The 16,789-nt window shown below is 40.2% G+C and overlaps 1 long non-coding RNA gene across 2 annotated transcripts; it reads right to left on the bottom strand.

Moving 5' to 3' along the window:
• Positions 1 to 3,537: 3,537 nt before the first annotated feature.
• On the bottom strand, positions 3,538 to 12,190 carry LOC111972620 (uncharacterized). 2 transcript variants are annotated; one of them, XR_002878492.1, is made up of 4 exons: positions 12,014 to 12,190; positions 7,788 to 7,884; positions 7,481 to 7,609; positions 3,538 to 6,208 (listed from the first exon to the last, which is right to left on the bottom strand). It is a non-coding gene; the product is annotated as an uncharacterized lncRNA (long non-coding RNA). The 2 variants fall into 2 exon arrangements; XR_002878491.2 differs by lacking the exon at positions 12,014 to 12,190 and having other exon boundaries at positions 7,788 to 8,822.
• Positions 12,191 to 16,789: the final 4,599 nt, after the last annotated feature.

Below are 16,789 nucleotides of genomic sequence, written 5' to 3'. Positions count from 1 at the left end.
AAATGCATAACACACAAACAAACTTAAAATGGTTACATGAAATGATAATATGCCTAGTGGGCTGAACCGGCATGGCGGCTTGTTAGACAAAGGGGAAATGGGGGGTCGACCAGAGAAGTCACTGCAGAGTTCATAATTATAAACAATTGACATGCTAATCCTTTACACATGAACGCTCACTCATTCGGGAACAATTGCAATCAATATATATATTATTTACGCTCAGTGTGTGGCGTCTTGATCGTCTGGAGAAAAGTTAGTTTCTGTTGGAGAGTTTGGTCCGTCTCTGTCTTGGTTATTGTGGATAGTTCAGGTGACATTCGTTATAGAATGGATGTTTCGGCGTTGTCGTTCTTGCGTTCAATGATACCGAATTCCTAGCTGCAGACTAGTAGTCAATATCAAAGACTTGTTCTTATTCGTCTAAGAGTTTAACCAGTGGTATGGTTAACAGATTCAGCAATGGTACTCACCTTCGTTCTCCTCCTATGGAGAAAAAACATGGTCTCCTGATAATTTCTCAAAGTTGGGTTTTAATTTCGGAATTGCCGAAAGGGGCTGTCCCAGGATGTCTGACCCAACTGGGCTCAGGGGCGGGTCCTCGGATTTAGTTCAAATCAAAAGGGATTTGTATTTTTCTTCATTAAACAGTCCAAAATTATATTACACAATTATACAAACAGTATCATACTCACTCATTCATTTTATACAACAATTAGATGTAAACCTCATATCTGAGGTTATTATATAAACAGCGGTATGGTAATGTAGCCACACAGTCTCCCATGAGTTTCCCCAGTTGTGACAAACGGACATGTTAATAGCTGGAATCTTCACCGCTCTTTTATACTTTTTCCGGAACATGAAATCTGTTCGTACCTCAAGTTCTGTGAGGTGGAAGAAAACCCTTTGTCCTGAAAGTTTACCCTCTCTCTAATACTGTTTGGCCATGAGGAGATTCTCAGGAATTTACGACGTCTCTCTGTGACCACAGCATGGGTTGAAGGAGGAAAGGGGGAGGCAGGGAGTGGCAGGGAGAGGGGGATGGGCTTTATGTACCAAAACAGGCAACGTCATGACACAGTATTGTGTCGAGGCACAGATCTGGGGAAGGGTACCAACATTTTTTTGCAGCATTGAAGGTCCCCAAGAACACAGTGGCCTACTTCATCATTCTTAAATGGAAGAAGTTTGGAACCACCAACTCTTGCTAGAGCTGGCCGCCCGACCGAACTGAGCAATCGGGGGAGAAGGGCCTTCGTCAGGGAGGTGACCAAGAACCCGATGGTCACTCTGACAGAGCTCCTCTGTGGAGWTGGTTGTCCTTCTGGAAGGTTCTCCCATCTCTGCAGCACTCCACCAATCAGGCRTTTATGGTAGAGTGGCCAGACGGAAGCCACTCCTCAGTAAAAGGCATGACAGCCCACTTGGAGTTTGCCAAAATGCACCTAAAGACTCTCAGACCATGAGAAACAAGATTCTRMGGTCTGATGAAACCAAGATTGAACTATTTTTCCTGAATGCCAAGCATCACGTCTGGAGGAAACCTGGCACCATCCCTAAGGTGAAGCATGGTGGTGGCAGCATCATGCTGTGGGGATGTTTTTCAGTGGCAGGGACTGGGAGAATAGTCAGGATCGAGGGAAAGATTAACAGAGCAAAGTACAGAGAGATTCTTGATGAAAACCTGCTTCATAGCACTCAGGATCTCAGACTGGGGCGAATTGTGTGTAGATTGATGATTATTATTATTTTTTATCCATTTTAGAATAAGGCTTTAACGTAACATCCTGTTTTGTTTGTTCCTTTGTAGTTTTGCATAGTTTTCACTCAGTCATATTCACACACAGATTCACGCATCCATGCACTTTACATACACCTTACATTATGATACTTCCACACCTCATTCCTTTTTCTTTGTTTAAAGTTAATAGTTTTGTTTAGAATAAAGTACCTTTTTAATTAATTGGCTTAAGCCTGTGACAAAAATGAGGACACGAACAGGTAATGAGCCAGCCTGGCCTCTGCAGAACTCAAGGCATTCATATTTATTGTGCTTCATGGAGCAGAGCTGTTGTGAAGGAAGTTGTCAAATCAAATCAAGTTTATTTTATATAGCCCTCCACATTGTTACAACATTTGAGAGGCACACGGCCATGCAGTACAGAGCTTGATTTGGCTTCTGCATGCCTCCAGAGGCTCCGAAATTGCGTCAAACCCTCCATATGAAGCCTTCGACCACATTTTCAGATCAAGCATAAATTGGRTTTGAGTTGAATACCCCTGCTGTAAAGGGCTCTACAGAAACAGCGTTGGACAGCCCTGCTGTAGAATTTGCGTTAAATGCATCCTCCAATTGCAACGTCTGCCTGTGCCGACACATATTGTCTCAACAAGAAATMGTTTATTTTTAATACCCTCAAACACCTAATTACGTACCTCATTTCAAAATGGACCATAATCACTGTAAATCGTTTAACCGGTGAAACGGCATGTGCATGCCAATCATTTGATTGATCTCGATCAGTTTCATGGGAACGGCCTATGCATTTCCATCTTCTAGAATTACTGTTTCGTGAGTCAATTAGAGKAGATGATGTTAACAAACTTTRAGCCTTGTATTTTTGTTTTAAATCAAAGCAAACATCATCGTAGTGGCAACAATCTGTTTTGGCGCATTATCTTTTTATTTTTCTACTATTCAGCTCCCGCTAAAGATCCTAAAATCTCATTCGAAATGAGGAGGTACGTTATAGGCCTACTAGCTGTACGTTATAGGCCTACTAGCTATGCTATTATATTTAGTTATGTAAAATACTAATTTGTCGTTGTGACCTTGTGAGACATTGATTCAGCTTTGATCTAACTTTACTAAACGAGCAGCATTGTGAGAAGCGATAATCTTCTATTTGTAGTAATAATAATAATAACAGGTGATGAGTAGGACTGTTAGGCGTAGGCAACAGTTCTTGATGAATGTTATTTTAAACAGTTGGAGCACCCTTCGGGGTTCTGAAAGGACAGTGTCAGGATTGCGTAATATAGATCCCTTTCCTGCAGTCATTGACCAAAAGCGCCCTCTTTGGCCTCGTGGGTGGAATGTTATTAATATTTTTCTGAATTTCATCATTAATGATTATAAAAAAATAAAACTGATGCAAATCTGGTGTTTCTATGTCAAACAGTTATTATATTTCAGTTTTCTGTGATGTGTAATATTGGGATGCAAACTCAACATTTGATCAATTTCAACTCTATATCTGACATGGTACAGGTGTCTTATTTTAAGTAGATTTGCTTAAGAATACCAAGAATCACTCTTTGTGACCCTGATTTAGCCCACTGCAATAAAAGGTTATTAAAGAAGTTGAACCAACTTGTGGTGCTGAATGATAGCTCTGACATTCGACCAGTTCAGGAACAAACAACAATAATTTGCAGTAAAGCCTAATAGGTCTATGACTACATTGTATAGCTATTTGTACACTACAGCCTAATGTAAATACAAATACATAAAGCTTAATATCATTGCACTGTTTACGAGGAGAGCTTTATTTGCGAGTCGATATGTCTTTGTATTCTGTAGCTTACACAATGTATCATAAATAAACTTTGATTTGATTAGCTGGAACACATGGTTACAATACTACCCTATTACAAGATAATATAAAACAGAGGTGAACTATCAATTCATAGAATGTATTTGCATCGATTATTAAACAAGCTATCAAATCAATTGACAAAGTAGTGAACAGAAATCATTACTATGTAGAATTGTAGGAAATTTGTTTTAAAACAGCCGTCAAATCAATCTTTTGGTGTGGTGTATTCATGCACCTCAATAAACTAGAACCTAAATGCATTATTACCTCCCAATTCACATTTCCAATTGCCCACCCTGATATGCCAAGCTAGAACGGGCCCTGCATCGCAACCAGTAGACAAAGTATCCCAAGCAGGGCTACAGCAACTTCCAGAGAGGTTCAGGCTCCCTCTGGTTTGGGTGTCCTTGGCAGAAACGTGTCGTCATTACCAAGTGGTCACATGGTTCTGGGTTCCACTGCTCAAGACGTGGTCAACACACGGTGAATTAGGATATTTTTTTCAATGTTCTGATTGGCCAACGTGGTCAAGCCTCTGATGGGCCTCTGCAGTATACACAGGTAGCCTACGTAGTTCTTTTCATAACAGTAGCCTACATAGTGCTTCATAACAGGTAGCCTACTAGTGCTTCATAACAGGTAGCCTATATGGTTCTTCATAACAGGTAGCCTACGTAGTGCTTCATAACAGGTAGCCTATCATAGTTCTTCATAACAGGTAGCCTACGTAGTGCTTCATAACAGGTAGCCTACGTAAGTGCTTCATAACAGGTAGCCTATGTAGTGCTTCATAACAGGTAGCCTACATAGTGTTTTATAACAGGTAGGCCTACATAGTGCTTCATAACAGGTAGCCTACGTAGTGCTTCATAACAGGTAGCCTACGTAGTGCTTCATAACAGGTAGCCTATATAGTTCTTCATAGGTCTTACCGCCACCAGAAAGAAGACAGGGAAGAAACCACCATTTACCTCTAGACTGCTATACATATTTATTTGGTTTGTCATTCTACCGTTCTTCATGGAATTTAAGTGGTAATTAAATATAATTTATTTTGAATTTATCAGAATACATTTTCCTGAAATAGTTTTACCAGCTCCTTGTATTCTCAAATTGAAAAAAGTGAGGGAGTGCTGCCCCTCCACACTCCAGCAGCACTATACCCCTGCGTGGATCCAAGGGGCCAGGGTTCTGGTCAGGAAGCATACCCTCCCATGTACCCAGAGGAGACTGGCGGTACTGCTCTTTAACGGACGCTGAGCCCAGAAAGACAATTCCAATAGAGAAGTCTATAAAGATTTTTTTTTKAACTTTCGTTATCACCTTTGTGCCAAAAATAACCATTGAATTTTTCCATGAAGTGTCTTCGASGTTGACCTTCTTTCCATTGATAACAGCGAAAGTTATTAATGTTGTATATTCATGCTGTTACACGGATGAGCTTGTGTCACATACAATCACAGAAGGASAAACTGAGGAAATCATTGACTGGCCCTAGTCCGGGGACCTGCTCCTTCATGGTGCAGGATTCCTGAGATTGGAAGATGGYCCTGGAAGACTGACTGTGAAGTGAATGGTTCCAAATAATGTCATTACGTCATGAAATTCACTGACATTTTTATTTGATGCATGCCATGTATTGCTATTATTGATACAATCTGAACTTAACCGAAAGGTCGCTAGTTCGAATCCCCGGGCCGACTAGGTGAAATATCTGTCGATGTTCCCTTGAGCAAGGCGAATTGCTCCAATGAGTCCCTCAGGATAAGAGCCTCTGCTAAATGACACAAATGTAAATGAATCTGTTGGAGATGTTGGTCCTACATAATAGTTTGTGCCTGTTACATTTAAAAGTTGGTGCACCTCTCACCTCCAGACAGGTACATCGGAGCCCTGGTAGCCAGCAGGAGTACCCAGGCCCTGTATGAGCTTCTTGTCAAGCCCGCTACAGCCCAAGCTTCTACCACAAGGTGCTGGCGTCCCTAGAGGCCAGGGTACAGGAGGAGAAGAGTCAGATCAGGGAACTTCAGCTGGACATGCAGGAGGAAYAGGATGAGGATGAGGGATTCCTGGGGTGCGTGGCCATCGGCGTCAGGATGGAGGTGTCTGTACTACTGCCGTTGGACAGGGATATGGTCACGCTCAGGTTGCTGTAAACTATAGACTGATCTGCTCCTACTTATACTGGATTCTTGTCTATATGTTATGTGTAAATAGTTCACTAAAGTTGTCTGCATTTTACTGGTCACCTACTGTTTTTTTTTTCTTATTCTACACAAATACTGTACCATCAAGACCTCCAGTGGTGTCAGGCTACATGCTGATTGGTGCTGGTCTACTGTCKATCAGTTCACCTCCAGTGGTATCAGGCTACATYCTGATTGCTGCTGGTCTACTGTCCATCAGTTCACCTCCAGTGGTYTCAGGCTACATGCTGATTGCTGCTGGTCTACTGTCCATCAGTTCACCTCCAGTGGTATCAGGCTACATACTGATTGCTGCTGGTCCACTGTCCATCAGTTCACCTCCAGTGGTGTCAGGCTACTTACGGACTGGTGCTGGTCCACTGCGTGAAACTTGATCAGGAGGACCGCAATATGCATGTGCTACAGAGGAGAGAAGAGAGGACAGCAGAGACAGAAAGGAGAGGAGCGAGAGAGACATAGGACATGATTTAACATCCTCATGATTTGCCCAAAGACTGATGACATCCACGCAAATACATTTGTAGAACATCCACTAGGTCTCTGTCATCACAGTGAGGGTGATGTTATTTGATGTGATGTATGGTTATCTGTCAGAGGCGTAGAGAACCAGATCTCTCACCACAATTTATGTTTTCTTTCCCAGAACCCGTCTAATATAACAATAATTGATGACATCCAAGGTTTCATAGGCCACCAATATATTCTAAAGCCTGATGACATCCAAGTTGTTACATAGGCTCAATGTCTTCTAAAGCCTTACATTCAAGTTGTTACATATGCCACAATATATTCTAAAGGATGATGACATCCAAGTTGTTACATAGGCCTACAATGTGGGCTTTCTAAAGCCTGATGACATCCAAGTTGTTACATAGGCCCAATATTTCTAAAGCCTGCAAGATGACATCCAAGTTGTTACATAGGCCACAATGTTTCTAAAGCCTATGACATCCGTTGTTAACATAGGCCTCAATGTCTTCTAAGCCTGATGACATCCAAGTTGTTACATAGGCCTAATGTCTTCGTAAAGCCATGATGACATCCAAGTTGTTACATAGGCCCAATATCTTCTAAGCGCTTGATGACATCCAAGTTGTTACATAGGCCCCTATACCTTCTAACCTGATGACATCCAATGTTACATAGCCTCAAATGTCTTCTAAAGCATGATGACATCCAAGTTTGTTACATAGGCCACAATATTTCTAAAGTGCCTGATGACAATTCCACCAGTTGTTACATAGGCCTCAATGTCTTCTAAAGCAGTGTGATGACATCAAGTTGTTACTAGGGCCACAAGATACTTCTAAAGCCTGATGACAATCCAAGTTGTTACATAGGGCCTCAATGTCTTCTAAGCTGATGACATCCAAGTTGTTTACATAGGCCTCAAATAGTCAATTCTAAAAAACCTGCGATTACCTATCCAAGTTGTTACATCCTAGGCGCGCGAGCAATATTCTTCTACTGCCCCTAGGATGACATTCCAAGTTGTTACATAGGCCACAATATCTTCTAAAGCCTGATGACATCCAAGCTGTTACATGGGCCTCAATGTCACAGCATATGTGTTTTGTATGCATTGTCTATGTCTATGTAAAAACCTTATGGCAAACTGTACAGCATGTAAAATGTCTTCAAAGGCCTGATGTAATCTTTGTATGGACTCACCCCGTATGAGTCTGCGTTGTGCAGGGAGACGAGCCCTCCTTTGACCTGAGCGTTGTCGTCATCCCAGTGCTCCAGGATGCCCTTGTCTCTCTCCTTCACCATGCCCAGAGACATGTTACCATCACAGTTCTTCTTGGTGAGGATACATACAGACAGATGAGACATTAAAATGCACGAGAAGCATTTGAAGTAAAAAGTTATCATTATACATACTGCACGGTACTGACTATAAAAACATCCTAGTAGCCATCAGTTAATCAAATGCAATTATTTTTGAAGAGCCTTTATGAAAGGCGGGAAGACTAACCTTGAGCTAATTGCCCTCGGTTGCAGCCTCAAAGAGAGGGGTGAAATCAGATAGTTACGTTGACCGATGCCCCGTTTCCCACCAGCGGCTCAGCAACCTCACAGTGACAGTAGGAACAGACAACACAGGGACACTAGAACACTGAACATGTCATTTACTCTATGTATTTAGTGCAAAACTAAATTCAATGATAAAATATATATTCAATCAATGCAGAACTAAAGCCAACTCAAAGACAGTATGGCCAGACAGACAGACACACTCAATGTCCAATAACTAGTCACTCTGTCATGTTGAAAAGTTATGTTGCAGCTGTGACATTTACACCTGGATCCGTACAGAAAGTAGTCCTGCAGGTGTCCACACAGGTGGTTATCGGAGCATTTTAAAGAAATGCTGAAATCAATGGCCTGTCTTGGTTTGAAGCCCACTCACCATGTCAAGGTACAGGCCATTAGTGTGTTATTATTAGACAATGTTATTTAAGAGTGTGTTATTATTAGACAATTTTACATTTACATTTAAGTCATTTAGCAGACGCTCTTATCCAGAGCGACTTACAAATTGGAAAGTTCATACATATTCATCCTGGTCCCCCCGTGGGGAATGAACCCACAACCCTGGCGTTGCAAGCGCCGTGCTCTACCAACTGAGCCACACGGGACCATGATATTTAAGAGTGTGTTATTATTAGACAATGTTATTTAAGAGTGTGTTATTATTAGACAATGTTATTTAAGAGTGTGTTGTTATTAGACAATGTTATTTAAGAGTGTGTTGTTATTAGACAATGTTAGTTAAGAGTGGGTTATTAGTAAGACAATGTTAGTTYAGAGTGGGTTATTAGTAAAGACAATGTTAGTTAAGAGTGTGTTGTTATTAGACAATGTTATTTAAGAGTGTGTTATTAGTAAAGACAATGTTAGTTAAGAGTGTGTTATTAGTAAAGACAATGTTAGTTAAGAGTGTGTTATTAGTAAAGACAATGTTAGTTAAGAGTGGGTTATTAGTAAAGACAATGTTAGTTAAGAGTGTGTTATTAGTAAAGACAACGTTAGTTAAGAGTGTGTATTATAGTAAAGAACAATGTTAGTTAAGAGTGGTTATTAGTAAAGAAATGTTAGTTAAGAGTGGGTTATTGTAAGACAATGTTTGTTAATGATGGGTTATTAGTAAGAATAATGTTAGTTAAAGTGTGTTATTAGTAACAGATTAATGTAGTTAAGAGTGGGGTTTATTAGTAAGACAATGTTAGTTAAGAGTGGGTTTTAGTAAAGATAATGTTAGTTAAGAGTGGGTTATTTAGTAAGATAATGTTATTAAGAGTGGTTATTAGTAAAGACAATGTTAGTTAAGGTGGGTTATAGTAAGACATGTTAGTAAGAGTGGGTTATAGTAAGACAATGTTAGTTAAGAGTGGGTTATTAGTAAAGATAATGTTAGTTAAGAGTGGGTTATTGAGTAAGTACATTGTTAGTTAAAGTGGGTTATTAGTAAGACAATGTTAGTTAAGAGTGGGTTATTATTAAAGATAATGTTAGTTAAGAGTGGGTTATTAGTAAGACAATGTTAGTTAAGAGTGGGTTATTAGTAAAGTAATGTTAGTTAGAGTGGGTTTTAGTAAAGATAATGTTAGTTAAGAGTGGTTATTAGTAGACAATGTTAGTTAAGAGTGGGTTATTGTAAAGATAATGTTAGTTAAGAGTGGGTTATTAGTAAGACAAGTGTTAGTTAAGAGTGGGTTATTAGTAAAGATAATGTTAGTTAAGAGTGGGTTATTAGTAAGACAATGTTAGTTAAGAGTGGGTTATTAGTAAAGAATGTTAGTTAAGAGTGGTTATTAGTAAAGATAATGTTAGTTAAGAGTGGGTTATTAGTAAAGCAATGTTAGTTAAGAGTGTGTTATTAACAATGTTATTTAAGAGTGTGTTATTAGACTGTAAGTTAAGAGGTTGTTAGTAGACAATGTTATTTAAGAGTGTGTTGTTATTAGACAATGTAGTTAAGACGTGTGTTATTAGTAAAGACAATGTTAGTTAAGAGTGGGTTATAGTAAAGCAATGTTAGTTAAGAGTGGTTATTAGTAAAGATAATGTTAGTTAAGAGTGGGTATTAGTAAAGAAATGTTATAAGAGTGTTGTTAGTAGACAAAGACAATGTTACGTTTAAGAGTGGGTTATTAGTAAGACAATGTTAGTTAAGAGTGTGTTGCTGTTAGACAATGTTAGTTAAGAGTGGGTTATTAGTAAACGCAATGTTAGTTAAGAGTGTTGTTAGTAGACAAAGACAATGTTAGTTAAGAGTGTGTTATTAGTAAAGATAATGTTAGTTAAGAGTGGATTATTAGTAAAGACAATGTTAGTTAAGAGTGTTGTTAGTAGACAAAGACAATGTTAGTTAAGAGTGTTGTTAGTAGACAAAGACAATGTTAGTTAAGAGTGGGTTATTAGTAGCCTCTTAAAGAAGAAGTTACAGGTCTGTGAGAGCCAGAAATCTTGCTTGTTTGTAGGTGACCAAATACTTATTTTCCACCATAATTTGCAAATAAATTCATTAGAAATCCTACAATGTGATTTTCTGGATTGATTTTTTTTTTCTCATTTTGTCTGTCATAGTTGAAGTGTACCTATGATGAAAATTACAGGCCTCTCTCATCTTTTTAAGTGGGAGAACTTGCACAATTGGTGGCTGACTAAATACTTTTTTGCCCCACTGTATTTGGCTGTTTTCAATGCATAACATTTATAAATTGTCCTTAGAAATCAGGTTTAGAAGCTAGTATACAAAACAAATCGATGGTGGTAATGAGGAGTTTTTAACTGTAATGCAGTTGATTGGTGATGATGACTTTAACATAGATTGAGGTTGACAAGCATTATACTCATTCTACTCCAATTCGTATGTCAACATTTCCAATGCTTTGAGACCAGTAAAGGATGGAAAAAGGTAACTCTGTACATGTTTATATTTACAGTTAGTTTAGAAGCATATTTACACTGGAAGCAAGCACGCACTCACCCACCCACACATTTGTACTTGTTTTTTATTTAACTAGGCAAGTCAGTTAAGAATAAATAGACACAGACACACTAAAGAAAATACACATTTTATTTCAACAATGTTATGAGAACATTACTGAAATACCTGCAAATATGTCCTTAGACTCAAGTATAAGGAATCCAGCACCTTGAACGAGCAGGTCCCAGAAGAGAGCGTGTGAGTGATTTCTGTAGTTTTTCCTTCTGTGATTGCATGTGACACAAGCTCATCCACTTAACAGCATGAATATAAAACGTAAATAACAATAACAATGGCTGGAATGGAGTAAATGGAATGGAATCAAAAACATGGTTTTCATGGGCTTGATTCCATTCCGTCCATTATACTCCATTCCAGCCATTATTATGAGCCGTTCTCCCCTCAGCAGCCTCCACTGATGTGGACTGCATGCACTTTACAACAACCATGTGACCAAAGGTCATGAAGTTTCGTCTGAAGTTTACTTACATTTTCTGCAGTTGCTCCTCACCTGCTGCAACTTGCAGCCATAGCCTGCATTGAGGGAGGCACTATTTGTTAGCTAATCATTTGAATGTTTGTTTGACCCACGCGAACGGGAAGACGTGAATGAAAGAGGAAGCAACTTTGCCGCGATCAAAGATGATCTATTATATTGACATTATAACCGAGTGACCGCTCTAAAAATGGAAATACATGTCATCAATGATTGAAGGCAGGTGGGAGGAGGAGAGATCAGGAGGAACCACTCTAGCCAATGAGAGGGCACATAAGCATGAGAACAACAAGCACAGCTAACATGTTTTTCTCAAAGTTGCCGGAAAGCCACGTGCATCCAGTTATATCAGTACATGTGTGACAGCCTAAACATTACGAAACTTCTATTCGATCAAATAAGCCTCACTTAATTCAACACTCTCTCATAGACCTCCATACCATACAGAGCTTATCTCACGTGGACAGATAATGGGTGGAGTAAATCCTCTCGCTTCACCTCTTCCTCTCTGCAGCGATTCATATGTATACAGTGGATATGTACAAATGAATGTGATATTTGAGTCTCTCTCTCTCTCTCTCTCTTTCTCTCTCTCTCACCAACTGATATATTTACAGTTTGTGTGATATGGGGATTGAAGGCATGTTTATTTTGACGTTAAAAATAACTTTTATTAACAATGGCAACACTGCCATGTTGCACTGAGCCTTACCGTTGGAAAACCACATCAGTGTCCGACTTTCGTCTGTAGCAGATGCACCTCCCCCGACTTAACTTCTCAGCTTATGTCTACAGTCGATTGCTTCAACCTTACCACTCAAACGCAGCGTGTGTGTGCGTCCCCCTCACGTGTGAGGCGTCAGTGTTAAAAGAAAGATTGTCTATTATAGTGACAAGATAGTGAAGTGACAATGGAAATACATGTCCTCAAAGATGGAAGGCAGACGGGAGGAGGCGAGATCAGGTGGGACCATTCTAGCCAACGAGAGGGCCGATACGTGTGTCAACAACAGGCCATAGAGCTAGGTAGAAGACTCATCTTTGTAACTGTGCCATGGTTTCCGTTAGCCAGTAATTGCCGGCTTCTGGCCAATAACAAAATTGCAAAGCCGAAAAATAGAATTGTCCGGGCAAAGGAAAAAATCCCATTGCGAAATAATGCTTTTTAGCCTATTCATTGATGTAAATACCAGTCGATGTAAATACATTTGAACGGTCATGCATCGTTTTGTGAAATGAAATTGGCGGTGTGTATATTCGTTATGTATCTTATATACCACACGCGTACAACATACATATACAGAGCCGTTGAGAGAAAATCTGTCAGACAGCTGCTGCTACATCTCTTTCTTTGCACCTGGAGGGAAAAGTGATTTTATAAGCCCAATCTTTGTGCAACAATTATAAATGTAATTGCTTGTTTTGATGGCCATAAAAAGAGCTACTATTTTTATTTCTCAACTGGTAATTGAAGCATGCTTCAAATGCATAGGCAACGGAAGGCAGGCTTCATCAGCACACACCACTTTGCAATGAGCTGGAGGCAGTATGCATTTGGAAAACATATACTTAATTGTTTGAAACCTTAACTTTTTACTACATATTTTGAGGCATGTTTTACATTGCTTCAAAGTAGTCTCGGCAAAATCCAACCATATTCTTAGAAGCAATTATTTTGGAAAATACAGTGCCTTGCAAAAGCATTCAACCCCCCGTTTTTCCTATTTTGTTGCATTACAACCTGTAATTTATTTTTATTTGGATTTCATGTAATGGACATACACAAAATAGTCCAAATTTGTGAAGTGAAATGAAAAAATATTAATTGTTTCAAAATAATATATATATATATATTTTTTTTTAAGTGGTGCGTGCATATGTATTCACACCCTTTGCTATGAAGCCCCTAAATAAGATCTGGTGCACCCAATTTCCTTCAGAAGTCACATAATTAGTTAAATAAAGTCCACCTGTGTGCACTCTAAGTGTCACATGATCTGTCACATGATCTCAGTATATATACACCTGTTCTGAAAGGCCCCAGAGTCTGCAACACCACTAAGCAAGCGGCACCATGAAGACCAAGGAGCTCTCCAAACAGGTCAGGGAKAAAGTTGTGGAGAAGTACAGATCAGGGTTGGGTTATAAAAAAATATTCAAATCTTTGAACATCCCACGAAGCACCATTAAATCCATTATTTAAAAATGGAAAGAATATGGCACCACAACAAACCTGCCAGGAGAGGGCCGCCCACCAAAACTCACAGACCAGMCAAGGAGGGCATTAATCAGAGAGGCAACAAAGAGACAAAAGATAACCTGATTGGAGTATCTGTCCATAGGACCACTTTAAGCTGTACACTCCACAGAGCTGGGCTTTACGGAAGTGACCAGAAAAGATCCATTGCTTAAAGAAAAAAATTTGCAAACACGTTTGGTGTTCACCAAAAGGCATGTGGGAGACTCCCCAAACATATGGAAGAAGGTACTCTGGTCGGATGAGACTAAAATTAAGCTTTTTGGCCATCAATGAAAACTTAGTCTGGCACAAACCCAACACCTCTCATCACCCCGAGAACACCATGTTTATATCGGCAGGGACTGGGAAACTGGTCAGAATTGAAGGAATGATGGATGGCGCTAAATACATTCTTGAGGAAAACCTGTTTCAGTCTTCCAGAGATTAGAGACTGGGACGGATGTTCACCTTCCAGCAGGACAATGACCCTAAGCATACTGCTAAAGCAACACTCGAGTGGTTTAAGGGGAAACATTTAAATGTCTTGGAATTGTCAAGTCAAAGCCCAGACCTCAATCCAATTGAGAATCTGTGGTATGACTTAAAGATTGCTACACACCAGCGGAACCCGTCCAACTTGAAGGAGATGGAGCAGTTTTACCATGAAGAATGGGCAAAAATCCCAGTGGCTAGATGTGCCAAGCTTATAGAGATATACCCCAAGAGACTTGCAGCTGTAATTGCTGCAAAAGATGGCTCTACAAAGTATTTACTTTGGGGGGGTGAATAGTTATGCACGCTCAAGTTTTCAGTTTTTTTGTCTTATTTCTTGTTTGTTTCACAATAAAAAATATTTTGCATCTTCAAAGTGGTAGGCATGTTGTGTAAATAAAATAATACAAACCCCCCCCAAAATATATTTTAATTCCAGGTTGTAAGGCAACAAAATAGGGAAAATGTTATGCTGGTGAATGAGGACCCAAAAGCGACTTAACAGAAACAGAGTCTTTATTCCAGTCTTAAACAAAAACGATACTCCTGGATATTATCTTAGGTAAATACAAAACAGGAAAACTGAAATCCTCTCGTCAGTAGAGAGGAACGACTGGAGACGCGACCACAGACTGCAGGTTGCTTCGGGAAGGCACAGGCCGTAGCTGACATAGACACCTGCTCACACGCAGCATCTGAAGAAGGCAAAAACACGACAGGGCGGAACAAGGACACAGAACAGCAAACATCAAACAAGGATCCGACAAGGACAGAAGCGGAAAACAGAGGGAGAAATAGGGACTCTAATCAGAGGGCAAAATAGGGGACAGGTGTGAAAGAGTAAATGAGGTATTTAGGAGAATGAGGAACAGCTGGGAGCAGGAACGGAACGATAGAGAGAGAGAGCGAGAGAGGGAGAGAGGGAGGGGGAGAGAGAGGGATAGAAAGAGGGAAAGAACCTAATAAGACCAGCAGAGGGAAACGAATAGAAGGGAAGCACAGGGACAAGACATGATAATCAATGACAAAACATGACAAAAATGCCAACGGGGGTGAATACTTACGCAAGCCACTGTACTTCCATGTGCCATTGAAACCAGTAGCCTATTAATCTCCTCTTTCATTCATTGTCCAGTAGCCAAAGGCACAACCCTTGTCATATTAGCAACCCATGCTAGTCGTTGCATCTTTAAATCTCCCCTTTTTCAATTTTTTCATCTCTGTCACATGAAACCGCTCGCATGTATGGTGCGATTTTGACAATGGTGTTTTCCCACTAATTGCATAATGGAATGAACATCCATGAGTAGCCTACTGGCTTCTGTGCATTGCTACGTTTATAATGTAAAGTAATAATAGTTTATTTTAGGCTAAACATTCTGATCTGTTGCATCAGACTCATTGCTTTTAACTTATTTTTGTTGTGTAGCCTAGTCCTACTGGTTGTATGAATGTGGGATCTATCATCCCACAACTGTTCCAGAGTCTGTTAGGAATAGGCTATTTCTTTCTCCACAAGCTGACCAATAGAATATGATCATTTTTCTACTATAGGGGATAGTAGATTGACACAGGCTAGTGATTTTGCTGTTCTTTGCTCGTCTTGTTGGCTGAGGAAAAGTAAATGTGGACAGTTATTCTAGCATCATCAAAGTGTGCATCGGAATTCGTTGTTGCATCCTCGACTTGCATGTTCTGTTAAAAGGAATTACCATAAAATAAAGGTAATTTCTGTCATTCTGAGCACCATTGGTGGAAGCCCTAATCAGGTCAATGCATATGGGTTGTACATTTCTAAAATATCCAGTAAATAAAACATTGACTGATTGCTTCCAACTCATAGGAATCCCCACCCAGTTCACTAATTTAAAATGTTTGAAGCCCTCAATAGCAATGCTAAAATGGGTTATTGTCACACCCTGGCCTTTGTTATATATATTTTCTTGATTCGTTTAGTTAGGTCAGGGTGTGACATGGGGGATGTTTGTGTGTTTTGTCTAGTTTAGGGTGTGTGTATTGTTTAGGGGGTTTTGTAGTATGTATGGGGTTGTGTTCAGTGTAGGTGTTTAGGAAAGTCTATGGTTGCCTGATTTGGTTCTCAATCAGAGACAGCTGGTTATTGTTGTCTCTGATTGGGAGCCATATTTAAGGCAGCCATAGGCTTTAGGTGTTTGTGGGTAATTGTCTATGTGGTACGTTAGTAGCTTGTGTGTGCACTTTCGTTGATAGCTTCACGGTCGTTTGTTGTTTTGTTTTGTAAAAGTGTTTGTTTTCGTGTTTCGTCATCTCTATTAAAAGATGTACTCATATCCCGCTGCGCCTTGGTCTGCTTATTATGACGATCGTGACAGAATTACCCACCAAACCAGGACCAAGCAGCGGGGTAAAAAGCAGCAGCAGCGATGTCAAGACTCCTGGACGTGGAGGAAATCCTAGACGGAGAGGACCCTGGGCACAGCCAGGGGAATATCACCGCCCCAAGGCAGAGATGGAGGCAGCACGCGACACGATAGGAAGCCCAAGAGAACAGCCCCAAAAAAATCTTGAGGGGGGGCACTTGGAGCAGTCGGCGAAGTGAGGGTGAGTCTGAGATGGTCGAGGAGTTATTGGACAGATTGGAGGAGAGTGAACGAAGGGGAGATTATGAGACATTCGAGGAGTTGTTGACGAAATTGGAGGAGAGTGAAGAAGAGAGAGCTGTTGGTTTGGCAGAGTATGCATGGCATTCTCCCTGAGGAGCGTGTTAGCTGTCCGATG

Source organism: Salvelinus sp. IW2-2015, linkage group LG14 (genome assembly GCF_002910315.2).
Source record: "Salvelinus sp. IW2-2015 linkage group LG14, ASM291031v2, whole genome shotgun sequence".
Taxonomy (NCBI): Eukaryota; Metazoa; Chordata; class Actinopteri; order Salmoniformes; family Salmonidae; genus Salvelinus; species Salvelinus sp. IW2-2015.
This window is presented reverse-complemented; position numbering and strand designations above follow the sequence as displayed.